The sequence below is a fragment of the Pan troglodytes genome, chromosome 19 (assembly GCF_028858775.2).
Source record: "Pan troglodytes isolate AG18354 chromosome 19, NHGRI_mPanTro3-v2.0_pri, whole genome shotgun sequence".
Classification (NCBI taxonomy): Eukaryota; Metazoa; Chordata; class Mammalia; order Primates; family Hominidae; genus Pan; species Pan troglodytes.
The window spans coordinates 27,661,712-27,678,586 of NC_072417.2; the positions used below are offsets into that span (position 1 = coordinate 27,661,712).

Here is a 16,875-nt window from a genome sequence, read left to right on the forward strand (position 1 = left end):
TGTTTGCCTCTCAGGCCCATTCAGACCCAGTCGTGGAGGGAGGCAGGCCTAGGAGATTGCCACTTGCAATGTGCAAGTTTTGCGTTGAACAACTCCAGTGGGGCACCATTCCTTGTAGTCATTGTGTATTTGTAGAGCTGTTGTGATCATTTCCCAGATGGCAGTGAAGGATTTGAGGGGCCTGCAGCAGTGACTCACACCTGTAATGTCAGCACTTTTGGAGGCTGAGGCGGGAGGATCACTTGAGCCCAGGAGTTCAAGACCAGTCTGGGCAACGTAGTGAGACCTTGTCTCTACAAAAAAATTTTTAAATTAGCCAGGTGTGGTGGCGTTCGCCTGTGGTCCCAGGTACTCGGGAGCCTGAGGCAAGAGGATCACTTGAGCCCAGGAGTTGGAGGCTGCAGTGAGCTAGAATTGTACCACTGCACACCAGCCTAGGTGAAAGAAGGAAACTCTGTCTCTAAAAAAGAAAGAAAGAAAGAAGGCCGGGCGCGGTGGCTCACGCCTGTAATCCCAGCACTTTGGGAGGCCGAGGCGGGCAGATCACGAGGTCAGGAAATCGAGACCATCCTGGCTAGCACGGTGAAACCCCCTCTCTACTAAAAATACAAAAAGTTAGCCGGGCGTGGTGGCGGGTGCCTGTAGTCCCAGCCTAGGGAGGCTGAGGCAGGAGAATGGCATGATCCCGGGAGGTGGAGCTTGCAGTGAGCTGAGATTGCGCCACTGCACTCCAACCTGGGCGACAGAGCGAGACTCCATCTCAAAAAAAAAAAAAGAAAGAAAGAAAGAGAAAAAAGAAGGCCAGGCGTAGTGGCTCATGCCTGTAATCCTAGCACTTTGGGAGGCCAAGGTGGGCAGATCACCTGAGGTCAGGAGTTTGAGACCAGTCTGGCCAACACGGTGAAACCCCATCTCTACTAAAAATACAAAAATTAGCCGGGCGTGGTGGCGCATGCCTGTAATCCCAGCTACTTGGGAGGCTGAGGCAGAAGAATCGCTTGAACCCCAGGAGGAGGAGGTTACAGTGATCCAAGATCATACCACTGCACTCCAGTCCAGGTGACAGAGCAAGACTCCGTCTCAAAAAAAAAAAAAAGAATTTTAAGGAAGGGATGCTTTTTTAATTCACCCAGTGTTGCTACTTGGGCTAGTGTTGGGCCTGGCTTGACCCTCTGTAAAATCCTATTGATCCCTATTCCCCCAGCCTTGCCCAATCCTGCCCAAATTGAGAAGAGCCCTGGAGTGGCATTTGGAGCAAAGATCCATCTCCTAGGTTCCCTCTCAGGCCCCCCGTAATTCCCACCCATTCTTCCCTACAAAGGTTTCTGCTGTACTGGAGCTGGTTTCAGGTTAAGCGTACCTGTCCAGGAATAATCAGTAACCCACTGTGGATTTTTTTTTTTTTTTTTTTTTGTCTCGGCCTAGAAAGCTGCAGGTCAGCCAAGCTGAAATGCAGTTCAGAGACCCTCTTCCTGCTTCTTCCCCCGGGACAGGGGTCTTTCAGCCTCACGGGGATTGGGCTACCTCCTACTTACTGAGAGATGATTGCAGGGAGATTGGGACTGGCAGCCGGACCTGCAGGACAGACCAAAAAGTTGCAAACTGACGGCACCTACTGGCAACCATCAAGACTGCAGAAGGGCTGGAAAGTGATGGCTGGGGCCAAGATTCTGAGGTTCTCTCCATTCCATCTCATAGATGAAGTGGGGACCCTTCTGCCCCATATGCCTTGGAGAAGGGCAAACAGAACCAGCTTCCTCAAGTCCCTGGGGAAGCCCAGCCTGTGCCTGATTCAGAAAACTGCCCCCAGGCCGGGCATGGTGGCTCACGGCTGTAATTCCAGCACTTAGGGAGGCCAAGGCGGGTGGATCATGAGGTCAGGAGATCGAGACCATCGTGGCTAACACGGGGAAACCTCGTCTCTACTAAAAATAAAAAAAATTAGTCAGGCGTGGTGGCACGCGCCTGTAGTCCCAGCTACTCGGGAGGCTGAGGCAGGAGAATCGCTTGAACCCAGGAGACGGAGGTTGTAGTGAGCCGAGATCGCACCACTGCACTCCAGCCTAGGCAACAGAGCAGGATTCAGTCTCAAAAAAAAAAAAAAGAAAACGTTCCCCACCCCGTCTCCCTCCTTGATCATCACTGGACCCTGTTCTGCCACCAACTTGCACGAACTTGGAGTTTGACTGACCTTAGCTGTAACATGGAGGTAGATCATCTCCACCCATCCTACCTCTTGAAGCTCTTGTGAGAGTAAAATGAATGGAGAAGAGTAGTTCTGCTCCCAATGCCAGACATGTGCCCTGTTCAGCAAGCCCAAGAGGAGAAAAGGTGCCAGGACACAGAGGCAGGAGTGCAGGAGAGGCCGGACAAACCCACGCAACATGCCTGGGATGAAGCATGAGTGCAGGTGAGTGTGGGAATCTGCAAAGGTTGCCAGACGAGACAGATTCCCACACCTCAACGCCAGCCCCTCAGTCCATCCTCTGGTGTCCCTCCACCCCTCATCATTGGGTTAATTCCAAGGAGGCAGGAAGAGGCACAGGAAAGAGGCCTTCCAAGCACCTCCTACCATTCATGTAACACGGATTTACTGAACGCCTAATATGCACAGGCTTTATGCTACATACCAGGGATGCGGAGATGACCAAGATCACCCCCTGCCCTCAAGGAGCTCACTGCCTAATGAGGGACGATAGTATGTAAATAAAATAAATCTGAGAAGTGTGCAGGTGCCCTGGGAGATGTTCATATGGGGCACAATGGGGATCCAGAGCCACAGGTGGTCAGTTTTACATTCAGGGCATACAGGCTGAAAGTCTTCATTAGAGATGATCCTTTTTCACAAGACGGTGCTGAAGGCAAAGAAAGAATCTCCTGCCCCTCTTAAAGCCGAACTCAAGAAGGCAGTGTTGAAAGGTGTCCACAGCCACAAAAAGAAAGAAGAGCCGCAGGTCACCCACCTTCCGGCGGCCCAAGACACTGCGACTCCGGAGGCAGCCCAAATATCCTCAGAAGAGCGCCCCCAGGAGAAACAAGCTTGACCACTATGCCATCACTAAGTTTCCACTGACCACTGAGTCTGCCATGAAGAAGATAGAAGACAACAACACACTTGTGTTCATTGTGAATGTTAAAGCCAACAAGCACCAGATCAAACAGGCTGTGAAGAAGCTCTATGACATTGATGTGGCCAAGGTCAACACCCTGATTCAGCCTGATGGAGAGAAGAAGGCATATGTTGGACTGGCTCCTGATTACGATGCTTTGGATGTTGCCAACAAAATTGGGATCGTCTAAACTGAGTCCAGCTGTCCAATTCTAAATATATGTATATCTTTTCACCATAAAAAATAAAAAGAGAGAGATGATCCTTGAGCCAATGGCCTTCCATGCTACAAGAATCAGCACAGTGTGAGTGTCACAATGACCTGGATTCTGACCCCAGCTGTGTCACTGGGCTCACTAGGAAACCTAAAACAAGTTACTTGAGCTCTCTGAGCTTCAGGCCTTATCTGGAAAATGGGACTTTGCAGCAAGAAAGAGAGAGAGACCTATCCAAATTGCCCGGCACATAGTAAGCACCAAGTGTTTGCTCCCTCCTACCCCTCTCCTGCTGGGAACTGTAACTTCTCCACATGGCTGAGACCCCCTGGTGGCAAGACCTGTGTCTCCCCCACTGAACTAGAGGCTCTCAGAAGACTGGGTTTAGTGTCCCCCTTCAGCCTGCAAGTGTCGTGTCTGGGAGAGGCTGTATAAAGAGCATGGGGCCAGGCATGGTGGCTCGCGTCTGTAATCCCAGCACTTTGGGAGGCCAAGGCAGGTGGATCGCTTGAGCGCAGGAGTTCAAGACCAGCCTGGGCAACCTGGCAAAACATTGTCTCTGAAAAAAAAAAATACAAAAACTAGTCAGGCGTGGTGGCATGCACCTGTGATCCTAGCTACTTGGGAGGCTGAGGTAGCAGAATCACTTGAGCCCAGGAAGTCGAGGTTGCAGTCAGCCAAGATAGCTCATTGCACTCCAGCTTGGGCAACAGAGTGAAACCCTGTCTCAAAAAAAAAAAAATTAGCCAGCTATGGTAGCATGTGCCTATAGTCCTAGCTATTCAGGAGGCTGAAGCAGGAGGGTCCTTGAGCCCAAGGGTTCAAGGCTGCAGTGAACTATGAGTGCCACTGCACTCCAGCCTGGGTAACAGAGACAGACCTGGTCTCTTAAAAATAAAAAATAAAATTGTTTCTAAAAAGAGCAGGCCGGGCGCGGTGGCTCACGCCTGTAATCCCAGCACTTTGGGAGGCCAAGGTACTTTGGGATCACAAGGTCAAGGGATCGAGACCATCATGGCCAACATGGTGAAACCCCCTCTCTACTAAAAATACAAAAATTAGCCGGGCGTGGTGGCGTGCACCTGTAGTCCCAGCTACTCGGGAGGCTGAGGCAGGAGAATTGCTTGAACCTGGGAGGCAGAGGTTGCAGTGAGCCGAGATCGTGCCACTGCACTCCAGACTGGCAACAGAGCAAGACTCCATCTAAAAAAATAATAATAATAAAATTAAAAGAGCATGGATTTGGAGTCAGAGGACTTGGGTTCAAGTTGCAACACAGCCTCTTAACAGCTGTGTGACCTTAGACCTGTCACTTAACATCTTGGAGGATCATTTCCACCCTTTGTAAAAAAAAATTTCATCCGGGCGCAGTGGCTTATGCTGGTAATCCCAGGACTTTGGGAGGCCGAGGCAGGTGGATCAGTTGCGGTTCAGGGGCTTGAGACCAGCCTGACCAACATAGTGAAACCTTATCTCTACTAAAAATACAAAAATTAGCTAGGCATGGTGACGTGCACCTGTAATCTCGGCTACTCGGGAGGCTGAGGCAGGAGGATCACTTGAACCCAGGAGGCGGAGGCTGTAGTGAGCCAAGATTGCACCACTGCACTCCAGCCTGGGTGACAGAGCAAGACTCCCTCTCAAAAAAATTATTTAATTAATTAATTTAACATTTTTCATATATATATATATGTAGAGAGAGAGAGAGAAGAAATGGGCTTATCTTCCACAGAATGGTTGGAAGAAAAAACAAGATAATGAATGAGAAGAGGCTCTGGAACCCAAGGAGAAGGTGCAGGTGCTGGTCGTCGGTTTTTTCCACCTGGCTTCTGTCTCCTCGTGGACTGGGAGCTCCGACTAGGACCCTCTCCAAGGCAGAAATCTGGCCCTCCTTCCCTGACATTTTTCTCAGCCCAGAGCTCTACCAGAAAATGAAACCTCCTCTCCCACAGCATCATTTTCTGTCCCTGCCTCCTGGGTACCCTAAGGACTGGGAAGACACTCCTCCTGATGAATGGATGAAGAAAATGCCTACTCCCTCCCAGCCTCCTCCACTTCCCACCCTAACTGGCTAGTTACTTAGAAAGTCTCACTGGCTTCCTTCTTGGTACAATTTCCAACCTCTGCAGGGTTCAGGCTGGGCGTCTTAGAGAATAGATAGGAAGAGGCCGGGTGCGGTGGCTCACGCCTGTAATCCCAACACTTTGGGAGGCCGAGGCGGATGGATCATTTGAGGTTAGAGGTTCGAGACCAGCCTAGCCAATATGGCGAAATCCCATCTCTACTAAAAATACAAAAATTAGCCAAGCGTGGTGGCAGGTGCCTGTAATCTCAGCTACTTGGGAGGCTGAGGCAGGAAAATCGCTTGAACCCGGGAGGCAGAGGTTGCAATGAGCAGAGATAGCACCACTACACTGCAGCCTGGGCGACAGAGCAAGACTCTGTCTCAAAAAAAAAAAAAAAAAAAGAGAGAGAGACAGAGAATAGATAGGAAAAAAGCAAGCTCAGTTCTCAGTGGAAAAGACACAGTTCTGCCCTGAGGGAACCTCTGAGTTGATGGGCTTGCCCTAGGGATCATCTCATCTGATGGAGTAGACAAACTATACGTAATAATGAAAGTTAGGCCAGGCGTGGTGACTCACACCTGTAATCCCAGCACTTTGGGAGGCCGAGGCAGGCGGATCACCTGAGGTCAGGAATTCAAGACCAGACTGACCAACATGGTGAAACCCTGTCTCTACTAAAAACACAAAAAGTTAGCCAGGCATGGTGGCGTGTGCCTGTAATCCCAGCTACTGGGGAGGCTGAGGCAGGAGAATCGCTTGAACCTGGGAGGGGGAGGTTGCGGTGAGCCAAGATTGCACCATTGCACTCCAGCCTGGGCTACAGGAGCGAAACTCTGTCTCAAAAAAAAAAAAAAAAAGTTAACACAGTAGTCACAGACTACATGCAGGATAGGGATCTAAGTGCTTCACTCATGAGCACTTCACAGCAACCTCGTGAACTACGCACTATCAACATCCCGTTTTTAAGACAAGGAAACAGAGGCATGGAGAGGTTTGTAACTTACTCAGAGTCACACAGCAAGTAAGTGGAAGAACAGGGATGTGAACCCAGGCAGTCTGGCTCCAGAGTCTGTACTATTAGCCCCTATGCTTTACTGCCTTTCAAAACAGCTGTCAGAGCACTCTAATGCCAACAAGGGCAAAAGAGTCTGACACAGAGTACAAGCTGGGTGGGGAGATCAGGGCAGAGGTGGCATTGGTAGGGGACTGGGCCCCAGGCCTCCTCATAACTTTGGCCTCCCAGCCCCTTTCCTGATTGCCCTGGAATGTCCACTGTGCCCACACTGAGTAGGGGATCTTAGCTCCCCTCCATGTCAGCTGACATCCAGGTCCCAGACAGGGCACCCCCACAGTCACCGCAGATGTGGGCTGAGCAATGGTGTATCAGTACAGCTGCCTTCCTGCCCACCAGGGCCCCATACTTGGAGAGACCAGATCAAGAGAGCCAGGATCTCCATAGAGACAACACAGTGCAGAGGGAGGCCTGGTCCAGCCCAGTCCCAGACTATGGAGCCTGGGTCCTTCCCTGGGAACACATGGTTCCAGAGGTGAACACCCAGGCAAGAGATGGGGAGGGGAGAGGAAAGCCATCCACAGTTGGGCTGGCCAGGATCCAGTTTCATATCTCCAGGCCATCCTGCTTAGCTGCTTACCAGCTTTGTGACCACTTCCTGTTCCTCAGCTTCAGTTTGGCCATCTGTAAAATGGGGGAAGGCAACTTGTTGAATTGTGAAGGCCCTTCCAGCTCTGGCAATCTAGGAATCTAGGACCTCCGGATTCCTTTTGCATGGTCCAAGGCCCCATGCTGGCATGGCTTCCAACACTCCAGAGCCTGCAACGCTTCCAGGCCAATTGGCACCAACAGGAGCGCTTTCTCATTGTCCAAAGCCTAAGCAGGAGACAAGCCAAATGAATGATGTTGGGCCCTGTGAGAGTTCTGTCACCATCCCGAGAAGTGATGAGGCTAATCCAAGAGTATACAGCTAGCAAGTAATTGAGCCAAGACTTGTGCCAAATACATTTACTGCCTGCTACAATCTTAGCCTTCTTTGACCGTGAGCTTTGGGCTCAGAACTCGAGAAAGATGGTGGTAGGAGCAGAAGAAGAAAGTGCAACCTGGGAAAATCTTGCAGAGGACACTTGCAAAAACAACGACACGCAAGGCACTTTGAGCAGAGAGAGCCAGAGGTTGGGCTGGGAAGTCGTTTGCCCTGCTTCCCCTAATGCTTGTTGAGTCAAAGGGCAGGTGGCCTGACAGATCAGAGGCCCAGAATCAGAGCAGACACCCTGTCCACATTCCCTAGAGGGCCTCCAGGCCCTGAGTCCTGCTTCCCCAACCCTGAGGAAAAAAGTGCCACCTTCCCCTTAGGAAATCCTAAAGAGACCAAGGGACCTCTGAACCCAGGAAGTCCTCCAAAAGGGCTTTAGGCTTAGAGACGCCCCCACAGAGGGGGCATAAGACTTTAGACTCGTAAGCCCCCAGAGTTTGCTGGACCTTCAGAGTGATCTCCAACACCCATGCACACAGGGCCCTTACTCCCCAGCTGCATGCCTCCCCCTTTCCCCACCAGCAGTAGGAGCTTACAGATAGCACCAGTCATGCCTTCTGCATATGCCCAGACTCTCTTCTGGCCCCATTATTCCATAGCCAGAGCCAGGATCCTTCATGCCAGCGTCTATGCCTCATCCTTTCTCTCCTCCTTACCCCTGCCCACTTCATCCCAACCTTCCTCTTCTCCCTTCCCAAAAGAACATCCTGGCCTGAGGGGCCTCTCAAGATTGGTAGTGACCAGACATCCCAATCCCACTTGGAAAAGTAGGGAAGGGCCTCCAGGAAAGGTGAGGGGACTGCAAGAGAGGAAAGAGAGTAACGGCATGCCTCCATTTCCTCATCTGTGAAATACGCAGTGCATGGGATTGTTAGGAGAAACTGTACGGAGTAGGTGGTAAGAGTGCCTGCTTCCAGTTATGCCTCATTTAATACATACACATGGAAAAACATAATGGGAAACCACTCCATACCCACCAGATGGGTAAAAAAATAAAATACTGACAATACCAGAATGTGGAGTAAGGGGATTCTCATATAATGCTTGTAAGAAAACAAATTTGTACAACCACTGAGAAGCAACCAGTAATTCCACCCCTAGATATATACCCAGCAGAAATGTGTGTGTGTGTGTGTGTGTGTGTTCCAAAACACATGTTCAAGAGTGTCACAGCAGCACTCTTCAGAATAGCCAGAAATGGAACCAATAGTAGAATGGTTAAGTCTCGACTTGAATATGCTGTTGATACATCCATCAATATAGACAAATCATATGTTAGCAAAAGATTACTGCTGTATCACTCTATATAAACTCAAAAACAGGCAAAACTAATGCTACGGTTTGAATGTCTTCTCCAAAACTCATGTCGAAATGTAATCACCGTTGTGACAGTATTAAGAAGTGGGACCTTTAAGAGATGATTAGATCGTGGGGGCTCTACTCTCATAAATGGATTCATTGTTATCACAGGAGTGGGCTAGTTATCATAGGAGTGGGATCCTGATAAAAGGATGAAGTTTACACCGTAATCTCAGCACTTTGGGAGGCCAAGACAGGAGGATCACTTGAGTTCAAGAGCTTGAGACCATCCTGGGCAACATGGCGAAACCCAGTCCCTACAAAAAATACAAAAATTAGCTGGGTGTGGTGGCGTGCACCTGTAGTCCTAGCTACTCAGGAGGCTGAGGTGGGGGAATCACCACCTGAACCTGAGGAGGTGGAGGCTGTAGTGAGCTGTGATTGCACCACTGCACTCCAGCCTGGGCAACAGAGTAAGGCCCGGTCTCAAAAAAACAAAACAAAACAAAAAAACGGTGCCAGGCACAGTGGCTCACGCCTGTAATCCCAGCACTTTGGGAGGCTGAGGCAGGTGGATCACCTGAGGTCAGGAGTTCGAGACCAGCCTGGCCAACATGGCAAAACCCCGTCTCTATTAAAAATACAAAAATTAGGCAGGCATGGTGGCACACACCTGTAGTCCCAGCTATTCGGGAGGCTGAAGCAGGAGGATCACTTGAATCCTAGAGATGGAGGTTGCAGTGAGCCGAGATCATGCCACTGCACTCCAGCCTGGGTGACAGAGCAAGACTCCATCTCAAAAAAAAAAAAAAAAGGATGAGGTTTGGCCTCCTTCTGTGTCTCACACACTTGCTTCTGCCCTTCTGCCTTCCGCCATGGGAGGACCCTTGCCAGATCCCAGTGCAATGCTCTTGGACTTTGCAGCATCCAAAACCATGTGCCAAATAAACTTTTATTGTTTATAAATTACCCAGTCTGTGGTATTCTGCTATAGCAGCAGAAAACAGACTAAGACAACTAATCTATATTTTTAGAAATCAGGATAAAGTTTACATGTGGGGAGAGGAGTGAAGGTAGCCTTATGGGGTACAGGTAATATTATTTAGTTACAACCTCACTAAGTGAACATTTATTGAGCTAGACATTTCTCATTTCTGCACTTTTCTGTATGCATGTTATACTTCCATTTTTACTGAAAAAAAAAAAAAAGGCTTTTCCTTTTTATTTTTTTAAAGAGTGCTGGCTCTCAAGTCAGCCTGCCTGGGCTGGATTCCTGGCAGCAGAAACCAGGATAAGTTAGCCTGTGCCTCAGTGTCCTCATCCTTCATATTAAATGAACATCATTATAGTGTGGCTATGATGACTAAATGAATGAATCTGCATAAAACACTGAGAATGCTGCCTGCCAAACATTAAGCGCCCAATGAGTGTTAGTTATTAGCCATGACCAGCCAAGTGAATGAGATTAAGAGCCTGGAGCCAAAAGGCCTGCACTGAATCCTGGATTTGCCATTTACTAGCTCTGTGACTTTGGCAAAGTGGCATCCTCCCTCTTATCCTCAAATGCCCTCAGTTGTAAGAGAGATAATGCCAGCCCAGCCTGATAGGGCTGTGCAGAAACCTACTGAGACAATGTGTGTAAAGCACTAAACACAGTGCCTGGCATGGAGTAAGGCTCAATGCCTGTTATTATGATCATTGGTTACCATGGTAACCCTATAAACCCATTTTATAGATGGGGCTCCAGGTAGTAAAAACATGGGCTTAAGGTCACATGCAACTAAATGTCATTCAAACTCATTTTTGGGACAACAGAGCCTGTGTTGCATTCACACCCAGCCTCCAACTGGCACCTCCCGCTCCCCACCTCCAGAGGCAGCACAGCCTTGGAGACTTTTCCCCAAACCCAATCAGCACCTTTTCCTCCTGCCCAGTGGGCCCTGCTACCACAGAAGCCCTTGTCTTTCCAACTCCAGTTGTCAGATTCTGTGTGCCCAGAGGGGGTTGTGTCTTCCCTGCTGGCCCAGCTCTAGCGCTAACCTGAGAGTTCTGGTGCCCTCAGTCAGGGTGCATCCCGGGCCCCAGATCTAACCTCAGCTACGCGAAGAAAGGGTCTCAGAGAGAAGCCACAGAGCCCAGCAGGCTTTCCATGCCAGGGGCCTCTTTCACTGCAGTCTCCTTTTGTCTTTGGCCTGAGAGAGGTAAAGATGACTGGTTGATGGCTGGAGAGAACTTGACGGCAGAGGAACAGGGCTGGGTAGGCCCAGCAACAAGGCCTATTACACCTGGAACTCCTAATCCACAGAGCCTCTGTCTCCTCTCCTGAAGCCTGGATTCACTCCCTTGGTCTGCACCATTTTCAGAGACTTGATGTTTGGAGCCAGTAAACTTTGAGAGCTGTGCAGGCTGTTTCTTACCCCCACCCAGTCATGATGATCTAAAGAGCAGCAGAAGCTGGGCCCCAAGCCAGGGGAAAGCCAGACAGCCTGAAATGGAAAAGAGCTTTGCTCCCAGCTTGGGATGCACAAACTGTGGGGCAGTCTGCACTGGTCCTGCAGTCCAAGCCAAGGGTTCAGATCTCAGCTCTGTCCTTATTAGCTGTGGGCTTGTCTCTTCACCACTGTGAACCTCAGTTTCCTTATCTGTAAACTGGGGATGCTATTCCCTACTTCACTCTGGCAGGCTGTTAAGGAGGATCAAATGAGGCTGTCTATAAAAATGACAGACTTGTACACCAGAAAGCAGGTTACAAATTGATGGTGTCCTTATTATGACCCTCTTGGGTCTCTTTTGATGCTAAGATTCTATGATGATTTGGAGTGAAAGGATAGAGAGAAGAGGAGGGAGTACTAGCAAGGGAAAAACCAAGAGAGGGAGGGGCTGAAAGAGGGAACAGGACAGAGAGATGGAAAGGCACAGACAGGTGAATAGATGTGATGAAATGAAAAACTTGGAGAGGTGGGAGAGATTTAGAAACAGATATGAAATCAGATATCAGAAAACAGATATGAGTAGGTGGTGGGTGGATGACAGGTGATGGCATTATTTGGGTAGAAGAGTGGTTGAAGGTCCTGTGAATTAAGGGTCTGGGGTAAACTCTCCCTCTTCATTCATTTGTTCATTCTTCAGAGGAAAGAATGAGGTAGTAGCTGTCAAGCTAGACCAAGTCTCAGAGCCCACATCTACTCATCAGGCTTGCTCCCAGCAGCACCCAAGAGCCCTCTGAGGGCAATGGACTGGAGGATGGGTTTCTGCTGTTCCTCAAGTCAGACCCCTGGGTTCTGAGTCCAAAGTCCGAGGCAGGGGTCAGCTACCTGGAATGCTGGTCCCCTGCCCCCACTCCCCACCCTGACTTCCACTAATGAATGGGAGTTTCATTAGGCTCTTTCAGGCCACACTGACCCGTACCCCTCAGTACCTGGCTCCTACACAGGCAAACAAGTAAGCAGGCATGGGATAGGGGAGGGAGAGAAGGTGTACAGCCTGAAAAGGTGAGATGGTCAGGGAAACAGATGGATGCTGGGTAGAGGCACACAGCACTCCACCCCCTCCTACTCCTCTCTTCTTGGGCCCCACCCTATTGCCTCCCAAGGACCTTATGTGGAATGTCAGAGCTAGGGAGAAAGTGACAGGTTCATGTGACCCTATTCCCCACCACATGAGGAGGCATCACTGGCTTTCTCACCCCATCCCCCAGGTCAGCTTGCCGCCCCGTTGCAGTCATCTATGGTTACACCTCTCTTTGGGCCTTAGTTTTCCCATTTGTACAATGGGGAGGTGGGACTTAGTAATCTAAAAACCAGCCTGATTCTAACCTCTCTTCCAAGCCTATCTCATCCTGCTCCCAACTCACCTTCTGGATGTGCCTGCCCTGCTGGGCCCCCTGAATGTCAGATAAGTGCCACCCTGGGTGAGAAATCTCTGGGCCTTTGGGATCCTCTGGGATGGCAGTGGAGGGGAGGTGGGTGAACAAAAGGAAGACTGAGGAGCTGGAGTGAGACAGAAAACCCTCTCCTCCCTGCTTCCATCTCTACTGCATGTCCCGTTTGTTCCAGCAGGGAAAGCAGGGGCAGAGGAGTACCCCAGGACAGAATGGGCCTCTGGCTTTCCTGGTGAAAGGGAGCTTTAGGGATCCCGAGATTCCCTGCTCCTTAGGAACTCCCCAGGGGACCCCCAGACCCTCCTCAGAGACCCTAGCCTCCCAGCACCCTCTGTGGCTCCTGATTAGCACTACTTTTGGAAGGAGCAGCTAGACCAGCGGTGAGGGTGGATGGTATGCAGTTGGTAGGAAGTGGGTGGTGAGTTGATGGTAGGCAGACAAATGGGTGGATGGTGAGTGGGTGGGGAGGAGAGTGAATGGTGGATGGGGCTGAATGGATGGTGGGTGGGTAATGAGTAGGGTGGGTGGACGACAGGTGATGGTATTATTTGGGTAGAATTGTGGTTGAAGATCCTGTGAATTAAGGGTCTGGGGTAAAGGTGATGACAGGAGTCTCAAGCTAAGAAACCATATTGTCTCTAACTATAGAGACGATCTCTATATTTACACCCAAGTGCTGGGATAGGACCTGGAACTCAGTAGCCCCACCCCCAGGACCATCTTGGATTTCCCTAAGTGATCTCAGGGCCGTGGGCACTTTCCCATGTGCACGCTCTACTCCCAGCAGGGTTCCCACGCTTGGCCCCACTGACTGCCCCTGTAAGAGACCCCTACCTTCGAATACACACCCCTACTTCTGTGGTTCACATCCATGACTCCAGCCTCTTCTTCCAGTTGCAGGGTGGAATTGGGCCTCTGGACCTCCTGGCAGACCAGGATCTCTATGACCAATAGGACCTTAGGTCTACTCTGGCCATGAAGGGCCCCAGGACCACCCTAGATGCCCAGGAGTTTCTGGGCTGCCAGGAACCCTGTGGACACTGGGCCTTTCAGGGTTGCCCAGCCCAGACAAGCTCCTGGGAATCCATGGAGCTCAAGAACCAGTGAAGCCTCTGGGCCAGGGTCTCCTCAGGGACAACCAGGCCAGCCAGGTCTACAGGTGAGAAGAAGCCACCTACCCTGCCAGCCCACTCCTCTGTCCCAAGCCCTCCTGAAACCTTCCTTGACACCCCCCTTTTAACTTATCTCAGGTGACTGCTCACTTATCACTGAGCTTTTTAGCCACCCTTTCTCTAGATGTCCGATTGCCACAACTAGAGTATGAGTTAAGAGACATTGATGGCCGGGTGCAGTGCCTCACACCTTTAATCCCACCGCTTTGGGAGGCCAAGGATGGAGGATCACGAGGTCAGGAGATTGAGTTCATCCTGGCTAACATGGTGAAACCCCATCTCTGCTAAAAATATTAAAAACTGTCTGGGCATGGTGGTACGTACCTGCAGTCCCAGCTATTTGGGAGGCTAGGACATGAGAATAGCTTGAACCTGGGAGGCAAAGGTTGCAGTGAGCCAAGATCGTGCCACTGCACTCCATCCTGGGCAACAGAGCGAGACTCCATCTCAAAAAAAAAAAGAGAGAGAGAGAGAATCGACAACTGCGTCTTTCTTTCTTCCCCTTCCCCTTGTTTCTTCAGTCTCTTCCTTCTGTCTCTTTCTTTAGCATCCCCTCCCCCATCCTTCCCTACATCTTTTCCTACAACAAATGCTGCTTACATGGATGACACCGTGTCCTACACATCCCTGTGTGTTCGGAAACTGACGCCTAATAGATGCTCAGTCATGCCTATTGGCTCACTAACCCTGTACCTCACTCCCCTAGGATCTCCCCCTGGGGGGTTCCCCAGGGGCTGGAGAGTTCATCTTATCCTGTATTCTACCCCCCTTCCCAATACAGGATAGAAGAGAGAGCAAGGCTTGCATAGTGGGAGAGGCTTGGAGGGGCCTCCTGGAGCCTCTGGTCCACCTGGAAAGGTGATCTATGCTCAGGTGGGTCTCCCTGAGAGAACAGAAGAGGCCTGTGTCCTCAGGCCAAGGCTCCCTTTCTTTATGGCTGCCCTTTCCTCTTTCTCTTTTACCTCCTTGTGATGGTTAGTACTGAGTGTCAACTTGATTGGATTGAAAGGTGCAAAGTATTGATCCTGGGTGTGTCTGTGAGGGTGTTTCCAAAGGAGATTAACATTTGAGTCAGTGGGCTGGGAAAGGCAGACCCACCCTTAATCTGGCTGGACACAATCTAATCAGCTGCCAGCACAGCTAGGATAAAAGCAGGCAGAAGAATGTGAAAATACTAGACTGGCTTAGCCTCCCAGCCTACATCTTTCTCCCATGCTGGATGTTTCCTGCCCTCGAACATCAGACTCCAAGTTCTTCACCTTTGGGATTCGAACTGGCTTCCTTGCTCCTCAGCTTGCAGATGGACTATTGTGGGACCTTGTGATCATGTGAGTTTAATATTCCTTAATAAACTCATATATATATATAAACTCATATATATATAAACTCATATATATATATACTCATATATATATATGTATATAATATCCTATTAGTTCTGTCCCTCTAGAGAACCCTGACTAATACACTCCTCTTCCTCCTCAAAGCAACATCCTCAAATATTCCTGTCAAATATCACCTCCTACCATTAAGGATTAATTCCCTTGGCTTTGAGGAAGCAGTGTGTACAGTAGAACATCCAATAGACCAGGAATTGTGATCTTACACATGTCAATTTTTTTTTTGAGACGGGGTCTTGCTCTGTCACCCAGGCTGGAGTGCAGTGGTGCGATCTCACCTCACTGCAAGCTCTGCCTCCCGGGTTCATGCCATTCTGCCTCAGCCTCCCAAGTAGCTGGGACTACAGGCGCCCGCCACCATGCCCGGCTAATTTTTTGTATTTTTAGTAGAGACAGGGTTTCACCACATTAGCCAGGATGGTCTCCATCTCCTGACCTCATGATCCACCTGCCTTGGCCTCCCAAAGTGCTGGGATTACAGGCGTGAGCCACGGTGCTCAGCCACACATGTCAATTCCTATATGTCAGTGAAGCCTATGAAAATGTCTTTCTCGGCCGGGTGCAGTGGCTCACGCCTGTAATCCCAGCACTCTGGGAGGCCAAGGTGGCTGGATCACGAGGTCAGGAGATCAAGACCATCCTGGCTAACACGGTGAAACCCCGTCGCTACTAAAAAATACAAAAAATTAGCCAGGTGTGGTGGCGGGTGCCTGTAGTCCCAGCTACTCGGGAGGCTGAGGCAGGAGAATGGTGTGAACCCAGGAGGCAGAGCTTGCAGTGAGCCGAGATCGCACCACTGCACTCCAGCCTGGGCAACAGAGCGACTCCATCTCAAAAAAATAAAAATAAAAGAAGAAGAAGAAAATGTCTTTCTCTTCTCAGAATAAATAATTCCAGATGCCTCCCCTGCCCTCTCTTCTCTCACCTATCTGCTCATAATTTAAGCCATTGGCAATACCCTGCCACTCCCCTCATTGTTTCATCTGCTCCACTTCTCTCAAAGTTCTCTGGCAGAAGTGGATGCTCTCCCTCCTCCCTACTGCCTCTAATGCCACCATCATTACCCCTAGCACCTTCTGCCTCCAGGTGTTCCCCCAGTAACGGAAGAAGGAAGGTGTCTACAGAGACACTCTGTGACTGTTCCCTGTGACTGTTTTGCCTCCGCTTCTAGAGGACAGACATAACCTGGTTCCTCAATCAGACCCCTGCTGACATTTTATCCACTTCCCAGCTAGGAGCAGGGTTCATTAGCCGTAGTGGAGAATTCCTCTCCCCTTTTACCTATGAGATGCAGCCCTACTCAAGAGAAGCTTTCTCTGAGACCCTTGCAACTGACCCCTTCTTCCCCTTCTGGGTTTTCTTTCCTGCAGCTTCCTCACTGGGTGTCTTAGTCTGTTTCATGCTGCTATAACAGAATACCTGAGATTAGATAATTTATTTAAAGCATGGATTTATTTCTTACAGTTCTAGAGACTGGGAAGTCCAAGATCAAGGGGCCTGCATCTGGTGAGGGCCTTCATGCTGTGTCATCCCATGGCAGAAGGCAAAAGGACAAGAGAGCAAGAGATCAAACTTGCAGCCTCAGCCTCAAGTCCTTTTATAATTGTCATTAATCCATTCATGAGCGCGGAGTTCATGACCTACAAACCTCCCGTTAGGCCCCACCTTCCAACACTGTTGTGTTGG

The 16,875-nt window shown here is 50.0% G+C and overlaps 1 pseudogene; it reads left to right on the plus strand.

Moving 5' to 3' along the window:
* The first annotated feature begins 2,000 nt into the window (after positions 1–2,000).
* On the plus strand, positions 2,001–3,425 carry LOC468236 (large ribosomal subunit protein uL23-like; annotated as a pseudogene).
* Positions 3,426–16,875: the final 13,450 nt, after the last annotated feature.